Source organism: Scardinius erythrophthalmus (genome assembly GCF_964197995.2).
Source record: "Scardinius erythrophthalmus genome assembly, chromosome: 12".
Lineage (NCBI taxonomy): Eukaryota > Metazoa > Chordata > Actinopteri > Cypriniformes > Leuciscidae > Scardinius > Scardinius erythrophthalmus.
In genome coordinates, this window is record NC_138232.1 from 17144458 (window position 1) to 17156566 (window position 12109).

Genomic DNA, 12109 nt, shown 5'->3' on the forward strand with positions numbered 1-12109 from the left:
TCAGCAAGCTGACAATCTCGATAGAGCAGTGAATGTTATATATGAATGTCTACTTTGATTGTAAAATGGGGCACTATGATTGTCTAGTAGATAATTAATGAATGGGATGCTAAATAAAAAATTGTAACCCCCTGAGGTCGGCTATCGCGCCGGCGCGATAGGCTTGTTTTTTTTCTTATCAGTGCAAAAGAGACTCAAAATACTCTGTTGATTTTGATCTTACATACTTGTGTTATACATCATTCAAAACTGTTAAATGTCTTCTTTTATTTGTGTACACTCATAATAAAAACAAAATGTTGTTTTTCGTAAAATAAAGAAAATAAACATGATGCGCGCTCTGCCGTCTCTCTCAATGTGAAACTCATTCTGAAACGCGACAGAAAATGACCTGTAACTCAGCGAATGTTTGCCACACAGACTTGAAACGCATGTCTATACAGCGCTTGGAGTCTCTATTTTTAAAGTATGTAAATTATATAAAAAAACAAATATTCTGTTTTAGTAATCCGTATGAAAGAAGCGGCATGTAAAGTTTCTCAAACGCGTCCTGATTAATTCGGGGACATCGTCATTTGTAAAAAAGGTTTCAAAAATAAAGTAAAAAAGTAATTGAAATGGTGGGTTAGGGCTATGTGGATTAGGTATTTGGGATACTTAGGTATGTTGTGGTACTAGTTGTAGCCTATTCAAAAACTGTCCAGTTTTTCAGGACAGTTTTCGTCACATCTAGACAGAAATTTTGTTTTCTGAAAAAGTATTGTCCTTCTTTTTTACTTTTCAGAAAGTTTTAAGAAATATATGAGTATTTTCCTGTGACCTTTGTTCTACTGCTATTACAGTGAAATCTGTAAACACAAGTAAAAACATATCTTGATTTCTAATCCAAACATTAAACAACGCCTCTGTGGGGGTCATTAATCGCTAGGCTAATTGCTGGGTGGTTACTAATGAGAAGACAGTGCTGGTGTGACAGTGTGTGTAATTGTGTCCTCAGGGACCTCGATATCCTCCTGCTGTGTCTAGAGTGGTGTGTCTGAGAAATCGAATGCTGTCTTATTTGTCAAGCTCTATCTGTCTACAGTGTAAGTGTGCCACAGGGCGAGAAGATTTCAGAATATATGTTCTAATGCAAAAATATTTAAAGTGGACAAGAGGTTTAGATGGACAATACACAAACACTCTCTCTCTCTCATTTACCATTTCAGTCGTATCCGGCCCTTGGTGATTCTATGGCCATCTCTTGCCTTACGTGAGAGACTGTCCATGAAGTCTTGGCAATGGGATTTTCAGCGGTAGGTTGCCAGGTCTTTCTCCAACCCTTCCCATTACATGGCTTGGGACTCACACAGACAGACACACGCATTTACACCTACGGCCAATTTGGTATCTAATCCACCTAACCTGCATGTCTTTGGACTGAGTGGGGGAAACTGGAGCACCGGTAGGAAACCCATCGTGACACGGTGAGAACATGCAAACTCAAAAAGGACTCCTTGCTCAGCCAGCCCTTGAACTGGGGACCTTCTTGCTGTGAGGTGTCAGTGCTGTATACCAACTAAGCCACTGTGCCTCTAACAAAATATAAAGCATTTTTCTCATCGGCACTAAAATAGATGCTTCAGTAAAATGTTGGCCGTAAATGGTGAAGGCTTGATCATATTAAACATCTGTGTACGGGTTTTGTCATGAGTTTTGAATTAACGTGTGTGTGTGTGTGTGTGTGTGTGTGTGTGTGTGTGTGTGTGTGTGTGTGTGTGTGTGTGTGTGAGAGAGAGAGAGAGAGAGAGAGAGAGAGAGAGAGAGAGAGTGTGAGTGAGACTGTGTGTGAAAAAGCTCCTGTCATTCTAACACAGAATAGCAGATGGTCGTGTTTCTTAATCATGGTCATGGTGCTTAAGCACTAAATCCTCACTGGAACAATACAACTGGGCTTTAGCTTTAGTCTTTGCCTGACCACCTCAAACACCCGCTTTTACTGGCACATACACTGGACCCAATTCCCTTAGTGGGCACACTTGCCTCATCTTCTTCAGCCGTTATTAGGGATTTTCAACCATTAGTAGTCTGAGAATCTGATCAATGCTTCATTATCAAGTAGAGTAACAAGTAGAGTGAAAAGAATCAATGAAAAAATTTAATTACGGTTCATAAATATGTTTTAACCACCTTGCAATGACTGAGTGCTTTTCCTAAGTTCTTTGTCTGCCAAATTAAACATTAATGAATGAAATTGTAATGCATAACCTTGCATACCGGTAATAACTAGACTCATAATCAGGTGGATCATTCAGCTGTTCATTTATTTCATCATCAGCATTGAATAGTGACCAGATGTTTTTCATCTGTCTTCAGCTACATATTTTAGAAATTCAAATCCATTTAATAATCTGACATTGCATGGTGTGTATAGATTAATTTTCTTATTAGACATGCATTTACATAAACATTCTTACTAGACATAATCATAGAACGGAATTTAAACAAGTAACAGTGAAGATTAGTATAATCAATTTTGCAGTGTGGCAATGAGGATCCCCAGTTTGTGCCTTTCAAAATGAGAAGTATCTTTTCAGTATTTTTTTTACTACACTGTAAAACCTGATGAGTTAGTTCAACTCAAACCGTTTGAGGAAACCGATTGCCTTAAATCATTTAAGTTTATTAACTCAAACAATTTAAGCATAAAAAAATATTTGATTTGTGTCCAAGTAACTCAATAACTTATTGTTAAGATAACTTGGGTAAATAAAGTTAATAGTACTAATTCCATTCAGTTAATATAACTTAAATCTATGAAGTTGTAGTATTTTATGATGTCCAGTGCAGCTGGAATCATCAAACCTTTGTGTGTGTGCTGTATAACTGACACAGCCTCTTCATGTCACGTGGTTTCTTATTCTCTTTTTGCCCAGTGTTTAAGTGAGAGCATATTTAACATAGTCCATTTCTGCAAAGTTGATTTATGCAAGCCTTTGGAAAAACTGTTGGCACTGCTCGTCACCTGATTTTATAGCATGAAACAGGCATAGTTGTCAAATGGGGAAATGAGTCACAAGGTCTGTCTCAGCAACTACGTTTTTTTTAACAAAAAATCATCAGTATCTTTTCTTTTTCTTCTAGCTACTCAGTAACAAGTAATTACACACCCTGGCATACATTCAGGGGTCATCTGTATAATGAAGGTGGTTATTTAACCAAAAAGCTGAACAATACTCTCAAGACACGTATTTTAAGTTGTCACATTTAGGCTTATGCCCCGTTTCACAGACAAGGCTTAAGTCTAGTCCCAGACTAAAATGCGAAAGCGACTTGCATTGACATATCTTTAAATATTTCAGTGCCATTGTTTTGTCTCAAGATGCGCACCAGAAATTTTTTTCTAAGGCATGTTTATAAAAGCTATTAATGTTCTAATTGAACTAAGGCCATGGCTTAATCTAAGCCCTTTCTGTGAAACCAGGCCATAATATAATATAACATAATATAATGAATGAATGTTTAATACTTTATTTTAAGGTGTCATTGTTACAGTGTAAGTAAGTACTGAGTAAAGCAACTACATGTAGGATTAGGATTAGGATTTGGTTAGTTGCATGTAATTATGCATAATTTACTGTTATTACTATGGTAAGTACATGTAATATAGGCTACAAGAACACTCAAGTTAAACATTTTTTTTGCTGTTTAATAAATTTTGTTTTTCATAATCATTTGTCTGTATTATTCTCTTTGATTGTAGGTTCCAAATGTGATGACAAAGCAGGGTAGAAATGTTCAAGAAAGAGTTTTTTGTTGTTGTTGTTGCTGCACGCAAGGCTTAAATGTATGCATCTGAAATAAAACTGACTTTCAGAAGCAGCTCACCCTGAAAAAAACATTAACTGTCGTAAAAAGTGACACTATCCCCAGTCTCAGCCATGGCTGTGGTAATGACTCAAGGACAAATGTTCTATTTGAACCAATGCCTGGAGACGACCATAAAATAAATGCAATAGATTGAGCATTCATCCCCCCATCGAGTGACTTAATCACACGCATCCCACGTCTCAGTGTATATAAGCGCTCTCGTATTGGAGATCCTCCTCTGCTTTTAACAGGCACAGTGAACGCTCAGCCCCTAGAACGAAAGCGCAAGCCTGGTGCGCGTGAAAACCGCCTGCATCTTGCCAAAGCGAGACAAAAACCGAATACATTACCAGCATCTTTTTTGTTATTATTATTATTATTATTGTAGTTGGATTGCTCGTTTCTGTACGGACCCCGTGTACTAGTTCAGACTGTTTGAGACTGACAGCGTTGAAGGACAGAAGCGGAGCGGGTTTCGATACCGGGACAGAAGATGCTGGTTCTTATTCATTGACGGTTCTGGTCCACCCCATGGGTTATACACACAAAAACACAACGGCACATCACTCGTGTAACAGATCACGAGTTTAAAACGGGATCCTTTTGTGCCTCTTTTGTCTCCCACGTGCAATAAAGTGGATCCGTATTTGAGGTGAGAATGTTATTTTCAGATGCTTGTTCCTGCTTTTGTTCTGTTCATTAGCCTCTACACTGCTGCCTTTATTTTTGATATTAGAGTGTTAGGCTATATTTTGAAAACGGAGTGTGTGTTTTCATCTCCGGATTCTCAGTTGGGATGCTGAGGGCTGTTCATCAGGATTATTCAGCGATCTCTGATTAAGTTGCTCTGCTAGATTTGATTCTAACGCTCACAACAGCGGTTTTTCATTTACAACAACTATAAAAAATAGGTTTCCATAGATGATATGGGTACTTTTTGAGTAACGTTCTTAGAAATGTATGATTCTGTCTCCGTTTGTAGGCTACAGCAGCACACTGTAGTGTTTTGTAACCAAGTGTTAGTTCGGAATCAAAAGAGTTAATTCCTAGGCTACTATAGAATGGAAAGGCAGCCAGCGATAAGGCGGGGAATAAAAAAAAAAAGAAAAAGAACTCCACTGATAAAATAAATGTTACAAGAACGGTTTGCTAACGTTCCCGAACTTTATTTCTGAACGTTCAAAAATCTATATATATATAATTTTTTAAAAATATTTCACAAACGTTTTTTCTTGGTTATGTGAACGTTAGAGAAAACATTAAAGGATTTTTTTTCTGTATTGCATCATTTTGCAAAGTATCATGGGAACGTTGCTTTTGAATGTTCTATTAACCATCTAAAAAAAGTAGCAAGTAGCCTAGTAATTAGTACAAAAGCAATATTGCTCATGTGGCAAACCATTATATAGAGTGATTTAGGCTAGCCTACTATAGCCTATTATATTATGAACTAGGTTGTATTATGCAAGTAAAGTAAAATGACATATTTGAGCTAGGTGGAAGTTTGTGACAGTAAAATGCACAATATAAAATGCATGTTTTTTTTATTTCCTCAATTAATCTGATGCACCAGAAATGTTTATGTCAGATTTAGTTTAATCTAATCCATGCAAAATGAAATCTTCACACAACCACATTATATTTCCATGTTTTTTTTCTGTAGTAAATATTATGACCCCATTAGACTTTTGTGTCTTGAATAATTCTCCTTTCCCCCTTCAATCCTGTCACATGTATGTCACACATTATCTGCACCATGCATAATTGACAATGTGACTGTATTGCTGACATGTAAGATATTTGCATATTTTCTGCTCATGTGTAAAAAAAAGCCCTTCGGTTTAGCAGTATCCAGGAATCTTTCAAACAGAATTGAATCAGAATTAGCAAACAAGTCTGATAAACTCTTATCATAGCATGGTGTTCCACAGGGAGCTGTTATAGGTCCAATTTAGTTCTCAGTGTAGATTCTTTAACCAACTGTAGTCAATCTTGATGAAATAATAACATTTCAATTAAACTATTATCACTGTTCACATGAGTCCAGAGGCTCCTTATTAATATGACACATATATTTTCTAGGCCCATATCAGGCATAACTATAGCAAATATTTTTTTCTAGAATAACAGAAAAATTTAAGATCGATTTAGGTGATTTTTGACAGTTTTTAAAACCATTTTTGATGTCTCTTATTATACACATTGCTCTAAGGTTTTTTTTTTTTTTTTTTTTTTTTTTTAAGTGACTATTGTTATTTTAAGTCAGAATATTCCACATACTAGAAACCATTGATGCATTAAATATCTTACAAAACGACAGAGAAGGAGAGTGCTTATGAGAAAGATAATATGTGATTTTATTTGGCCTCCTAATGCTACTTGGCTTTTCTCCTATTCTGAGGCTTTCCTCATAATTACTTGCCCTGTTGAGACAAGCATGTTTGCTGTGATGATCTCACGGACAATCAATCATACCTTGGTTGAACAGATGGACCCTCAGTGACACAGGATAAAGGGTTTGCCTGATACATTTCATACAAGGATAACACATTCAATGCCTGACTTGCAAGAAAGTCTGTATTTGTGTGAGTGTGGGGATTTGATCTCCCACTCAACTGAATGTGTGTTGTGAGCTTGTGCATCTATGTTATGAGGTATTTGTAACAGGCTTAGCTAGTTTGCTTTCCTTAGCAGATATCCTAGGCCTTTTCTTGAAGTTTGTACGGTGTGCTATGATTTCTCATGTATAATTGTTGGTGCAGAACCTCAGTTACACAGTAGGATAATCTGTCAGACCGTAGCATATGACAGTTGTTATCAATCTCCCTGATTGTTTGTTCACTTTGGCTAATTAAAACCATACTTTTCAGTATTTCAGTCCATTGTTAAAAGAATTATCTAGAATACTGAATAAACCTCTCTATTCTTGAGATTAGTTTCTTGTAGACTGTGTGGCAGGGATTAAAGACAGACACAGTTTCATGCTTCAGAAATTCTTTTTCTTGGTCAAAAATACAAATATAAAGGAAGAGTCTTCTGAGGGTGGCCAAAAGTCAGGTATATGGTGATATCCAATGTTCAAGACAGAAGGGATGGGTTGATCCAGAAGAGTAGGGCCAGGTGGTCATTGTTTAAGTGGCCTCCCAGTTAAGTTTTGCTACTTTGGACCTCAAGGACAAGCTCTTTATGCGCAGTCAGAATTAACGTGAATTGGCGTTCCTTGTGCCCGACAGGCTGATCAGACTTGTTAACTCCTGACACCTTCCACCAATGGGCCAGAACTGGTGCAGAGATTGAGGTGGAGGGGTTTAGGCAGTGGTGATAAGGTTCAAAAAGCAGCAGGTGCGTCTCATTGCACTATGCCAGCAGCTCTCATGCACCTCCTCATTGCCATGCACTCCTATTGTGAGCCTGGCCATGGGCCAGTGAGAGGAGGCTCAGTGTGACATTAATTATAGCGTTTGATTCTGAGTCTGTTTGCATATGCATGAAGATGGATATAAAGAGTGCCCTCAAATTTCGCAGGACTTGGAGCCACCAGTATCTCTATACTCACATTTAACATGGGAAGTGATATTAAAGGTGTTCTAAGCGATGTTGGGTGACGTCACTTCTTGTTGACGTTCAAAGTATTGTCAAACAAAACGGAGGCTAGCTCGACCCTCCCTCCTCCTCATCTTTTAGTATTCTTTTTTTTTTTTACTTCGTGACCACAAAGTTAATAGTTATGAAACTTTGCATGCCTGTTATTTCTTTAGCACAGGTTTCAAATGTGAAAAATGCACAGAATATGAAATTTGCTGCTATTGAAGAATGAACTTGCAGACACAGGGCCCTATTTTAACGATCTGAAACGCAAGTGTCAAAGCGCAAAGCGCAAGTAACTTTGTGGGCGGGTCTTGGCGCTGTTGCTATTTTCCGGGCAGGATAAATGACTCTTGCGCCAGGCGCAAATCTAAAATGGGTTGGTCTGAAGCAGTTTCATTATTCATAGGTGTGGTTTGGGCGTAACGTGAAATAAACCAATCAGAGCGTCATCTCACATTCCCTTTAAGAGTAGACGCGTTTGTTCTAAAGCGGATTCCTATTATAACGGCGGATTTGCCAGGCGCGCGCCAGGAGCGGTTCACAGCCAAGGAGAGCAACGCTCTCGTCAGGGACGTTGAGGATGGAGAAACCCACCCAAATTAACTTCGGTTAAAAAGGCGTATGATAATTTGGGTAAACGTGTAAGCTAGATTTATGCTTTTATAATAAATTGTCTATCTATCTATCTATCTATCTATCTATCTATCTATCTATCTATCTATCTATCTATCTATCTATCTATCTATCTATCTATCTATCTATCGTAATAATGTATGATTTGCAAAAATGAAAACTGCTGCTTCTGTGTAGATGAGAGAATCAAAGTGTATGCGCGTTGTGCACACGCTACATTGATTATGGCCAAGCATGCGCCCTTAAAATAGCATATGAATAACATGCGCAACGCGCCACTGACTTTAAACTATTTTTTCCTGGTTAGTGGCGCAATTGTTTTCTAAACCTGCAAAATAGCATGAAGGAACGTTTGCGCTGGAACACGCCTCCTTTTTTGCGCTGAACCGCCCAGGGAGCGCAAGTTCATTCCCTAGTTTAGCGACGTGCTTCTGTGGAGGGAAAAGCGCGCTTTGCGCGGGTGCAAAATAGGAATGATACATGCGTCGGTGTACAAAGTCAATTGCGCTGGGTGCAAGATAGGGCCCAGTATGTCCATGTCCTGCTTTTTTCGTTTTTTAGTAACATGCTAAAATTTGTTGTCTTAGACCACAGAACTTTTTTTCAAAAAAATTACTGAAAGGGTAAACGATGACAGAGAAATTACAAAATGAATGTTTCAGTCAATGAGTTTCGATTGCAAACAGCCTGATAAGCCTCAAGGAAGGAAGAGCACATTAACTGATGATGTTGTGCAAACTTTCATGGTTGTGGTTGCAAGGTTTTAGCAAACTGAAATGGCTATTTCAACATTTTTTGTTCTGCTTATTTGCATAACAGTGAAAAAACAGACATTTCCTCTCGCAAGCCACTATCACTCTTCTAAATATACAGTCACGGTAACATACTTTCTTTTCTGCATGTTCTCTGTAGATTGGAGCTTTTTGCATCTATACAAAAATACTTGATGGTCTTTAGCAAGACATAATATAATCCAGTTTCCATTATTGTTGGTGTTTGTTGGAAAAAATAGGCTTAGAACATTGTCTCATATCTTGTCATCGCAATTGCTTGTTTTATTTAGCCTATTTTATTTTCTAGATGTGGCGAACCAAGTGTTGTGTCTTTTGCATGAGACCTTGGGAATAGCATATTAGCCAGGAGATATTTTTCAGCATTGGCCCCTGTCCACTCAGTTTTATGTAACACAGTTCAATAAATCTATAAAAGGCTGAGTTTTATTCACTTTTGATGAGATAAGTAGATGCATTTTGTCAACTGTGAATTTGCCCCTGTTTGAGTGGCATTTTCATTAGTCTACTCTAGACAGAATGATTGGATCATTCTTCACGTCAAGATTAATCTATTTTATTTGCCCACTGAAGCTCTTATGCAATCCTATCTTTAGGGCAATATGCAACTCATTTAATATATAGTTTTGACTGGTAATATTATAAATGCAGGACTTGCTCAATAGTAAGTGGGCATGATTGCATATGCCATATGGTATAGATACTTTATGTTGTATGATATGTTCTTTATGCTTTTATGCTATGTTATTTATGTTTTTATGCATTTTTAAGCTTGTATTGAAGAGAATGTTTTGCATGTCTCAACTGACATTTATGTGTTATGTGAATTTCTTTCTGAAATCAGTTGACCCTTTTCACATTTCCTGGTTTCTCAGATGCGAAAGTCATCATAGTTGGGTAAAATTCTATAGCGGTGAATGAGAGAATACATTAAATATATCTTTTTTGTGTATGTTATGATACATATGTTAAAACTCAACACCAGTGTTTTCACAACTTTCAAAAACAGAAAATAAATAGAGAGAGAGAGATTGATAATAGTCAGAAGAGAGAAAGATGTCTTTACCGTCACTCCCATAGCCACTGTATTAGAAACACCCTCACAGCAGCGTTAACTATTATTCTGTAATTTGATGCAGACGTAATATAATACTAAGTATCGTGTTATTTATGAACATAAAAAAATAAAATAATATATAACTGTGCAGGATTTACGATGCTGATGACCATTAAAATGCGTAATCAGTCTGTGAAAAGGATCCATTCCACATTTTAATTGATTTAATTAAATATATTTTTATAGCTTTTAATAAACCACCATAAATTATCCCTGTATAGGCTCAAAAAGCAGCATTACAAACTCTGCAATAATAATGTGGTTCGTTGCTATCGATTAAAGTGGTTTTTAGTTGAGAGTCACTGAGCTTAGTGTTTGTGTTGAATGTTCATGACATTCATATCCGATCAATTGACAGATTTCTTTTGTAAGAACACAGTGCACAGTGCCAGCTTGACCTGATTCAACATGGCATTAACAGTGACAGTGATTTGAAAAGCTGCTGTTGAGATGATTTGTGGTTATCGCAGCTTCAGATCCCATGGAGAGTCAGATTATCTCTTTAGATTTTAATGCATGGAAGTATTTTAACAAGCAAAAGAATCTGTATTCACTATGGTTTTGCAGCCTCTGAATTAGGGCACCAATTATTCAGATTAAAAATTAAAATAAAATCCTAGGTTTGCGCTTTGGCTTAAATCATCTTTGTTAGAAAACTATAAATGCAGAGTGAAGCAGAGATGTGCACAATTGAGCTAAAGCCTAAGAAAATATAATCCGTGGCGCCGAGAATATTATGAAACTAAAACGACCAAGGTGGATGTTAAAGACAAAAAATTCACAGTCAAATGGCAGCAGGGATTGGTTTCTAAAACATGCTTTGTTTACAATGAAGGTCTGTAGTTAAATCAGTCAGGTCTTAAGGAGACAGCAGGATGAAAATAGTAAACAGTATATTCAATTAAAGCTTCAGATCCTTTATGTGGACAATTAACTGAGTCCAAAATCCATCCACTTAGCTTTTTAATCATAGAGAAAATGGAGGAGGGCGCATAGTATGGTGTATAGCGGCTGTGTCATGTTTTACTCTGTGGTGACTTATAGGCTCATTGTGTGTGTGTGTGTGTGTGTGTGTGTGTGTGTGTGTGTGTGTGTGTGTGTGTGTGTGTGTGTGTGTGTGTGGGTGTGTGTGTGGGTGTGTGTGTGTGTGTGTGCGGAGAGAGGAAACCTGTTTTTTCCACAGGGTGTCTGGAAGGAGCTAATACATCATGATGAGACTGGCCAAGCTGCTCCATTTGATGCCTGCATGTGTGGCCTTTGAGAATTTATATGGTTTCAGTTCTGCTATTATAACCTTTAATAGATTATAGAATGAGAAAGCTGCTCCTAGATGGTTTATTTGGGAATTGTGATGGTACAGATTTTATAAAAATAAAATTTCCATTAGTCATACATGGGCTCTGGATGGCCACAGACACTGAATATACTAAATAAAATAAAATAAACACACACGCACACACGCACGCACGCACGCACGCACGCACGCACGCACACACACACACACACACACACACACACACACACACACACATTGAAATATTTTATAAGATAAGATAAGACTATTATGTGCAACAATGCTGCATTTATTTGATCAAAACTATAGTAAAAATGTATTATTACAATTTAAAATAATTATTTTCTATTTTAATATTTAAATTATAAACATTTTTACCACTGTCTTCAGTGTCACATGATCCTTCAGAAATCATTCTAATATGCTGAAACAATGGAATCATTCTAATATGCTGATTGTAATCAATGTTGAAAACAATGTGTGCTGCTTAATATTTTTGTGGAAACTGTGATGCATTTTCCACCAGGATTCTTTGATGAATATAGGAAGTTCAAAAGAGCAACATTTATTTGAAATAGAAATCTCTATCTTTTTTTTTATCTTAAAACATTATAAATACTGTCACATTTGATCAATTAAATACACCCTTGCTGAATAAAAGTATGATTTTTTGTCTTCCTGACCCCAAACTTTTGAACAATATATAGAATTTTGTTTATTATAAGAGACATAAAAATATATTGGCTCAATGTACAAAGGATACTTTAATAGGTAGCGCTTTATTTTACAGTCCTGTTCCCCATGTATACAATGCACTTATTACAGTAATTACAATAT

The 12109-nt window shown here is 36.9% G+C and overlaps 1 protein-coding gene across 1 annotated transcript in view; it reads left to right on the top strand.

Moving 5' to 3' along the window:
* Window positions 1–4089: 4089 nt before the first annotated feature.
* The window catches only part of pde4ba (phosphodiesterase 4B, cAMP-specific a), a 159387-nt gene continuing 151367 nt past the window's right edge, over window positions 4090–12109 (top strand). Inside the window, exon 1 of the mRNA XM_081381708.1 lies at window positions 4090–4501. The gene's annotated coding sequence lies outside the window, so the exon portion shown is untranslated. The remainder of the gene's footprint in view (window positions 4502–12109) is intronic.